This window comes from Myotis davidii, unplaced genomic scaffold (genome assembly GCF_000327345.1).
Source record: "Myotis davidii unplaced genomic scaffold, ASM32734v1 C64143929, whole genome shotgun sequence".
Lineage (NCBI taxonomy): Eukaryota > Metazoa > Chordata > Mammalia > Chiroptera > Vespertilionidae > Myotis > Myotis davidii.
In genome coordinates, this window is record NW_006380649.1 from 1 (window position 1) to 1,657 (window position 1,657).

Consider the following 1,657-nt stretch of genomic DNA (forward strand, 5'->3'; position numbering starts at 1 on the left):
GGATAGGGAGATAGAAACATCAATGAGAGAACATTGATCGGCAGTTAAGAGAGATACTGATTTTTTTCTCTTTACTTTTATTCTAAAGAAGTATGGGGAGAGAAATGGTAAATGATTTCCAATTTTATAGGCCGCGAAAGATAAGTACCGTGAACTGGCCATTGAAGGGATGCACAGAGACCTCGTGTTCCGATTCATTGAAGTTCAGACACTTCTCTTGGCTCCATTCTGCCCACATTTGTGTGAGCACATCTGGACACTCCTGGGAAAGGTATCTTTATGCATTTAAGATGTTGTGCCCAGTTTTGATTTTTGTCTCATTAAATAAATGTTGGGGTAATGTTGTTAGTTAAGAGAAAAACACTGAAAATGAATATTTTAAGAAGAATGCTACATTCATCATCATAATTACTACAACAGGTTAACTGAAGCTGCCTCCTGTTTAGACAACATCATGTGCGTGCCTTTGTTTATATGCACAGTGTATATATTTTATAAACATTGACTATATGCATGTGGCTTCTCACCTAATTCCTGTTAGGAAATGTTATAATACATTTAAATATATTCAGGTATATATTTAAATACATGTCTAACTAATATTGTCTTTCCAACTGTTTGTTAAAGAGGTGAAAATATTGAGAAAGATATAAATGTTATGAACTGCTTATAAACAAAGATAGGAGTGTATATTTGCATAAATATTCTTGCTTTATATAAAATTCCTGGCATATATATAGGGCTGCATATTCAGGGATATTATATTAGCATTTTTACTGTGAAGATAAATTCAATTATTTCTCCCTGGCTTGCAGATAAACAGATTGGCTGGTTTAATAACTCCTTTCCAACCTTATTAGCCAGGCTCTTTTGCATTTTTCACTGCACAAGCAATACAAAAATGTGCTTATGGTGTATATACCACATAGCCATACTTTCAGTACTGGATGTATTAATAGGATAAAAACTGAGAGTGTGCATGATTTATATAATAATGATTAAATTGAGGCAAATTAGCATTACATAATTTTCTTTGAAAGTGAACATATGTGTGTGGGTATTAACATGCTTGTACAAATGGATGCTAATTAAGAATGTAGAGTAAGACTTCACAGCTTGAGTTCGGGAACATTAGGTCAGGGGCTGTGGAAGTGTGCGGTGTGGAGTCAGGGTTTGAACTTGGAGCACACCATTGCAGATGGTAGCTTTGGTATGAAATCGCAATCAAGAATCATAAAATAGTCGTATTGTCTCATCTCCCTGAGCCTTTCTGTTTTTACTTAAAAGCCTGACTCCATTATGCGTGCATCGTGGCCTGTCGTGGGTCCTGTGGATGATGTCTTGATACGTTCCTCACAGTATCTCATGGAGGTCGCACATGACCTTAGGCTGCGACTGAAGAATTACATGATGCCAGCGAAAGGGAAGGTGACGTCTTTTTTTTTTTTTTTTTAAGGTCATTCCTGAAAAGTTACTGGTCAATTAATATTTAACAGTAATGAAAATTAAGGCAACTTTCATTAAAGTGTGTAGGGCTGTCTTCATTGCTAATGCAGTTCTGCATTATGTGTCTTTTTTAATGTTCAAGGCAGTAGTGGTATATCCTGGGGGAGGGTTCTTCATTGTGGGTTTATATGAAAGTGATTGCATGGTTTTT

The 1,657-nt window shown here is 35.9% G+C and overlaps 1 long non-coding RNA gene across 1 annotated transcript; it reads left to right on the forward strand.

The window, feature by feature from the left end:
- Positions 1-98: 98 nt before the first annotated feature.
- Positions 99-1,403, forward strand: LOC102762434. The gene is made up of 2 exons (XR_436409.2): positions 99-271; positions 1,288-1,403. It is a non-coding gene; the product is annotated as an uncharacterized LOC102762434 (long non-coding RNA).
- Positions 1,404-1,657: the final 254 nt, after the last annotated feature.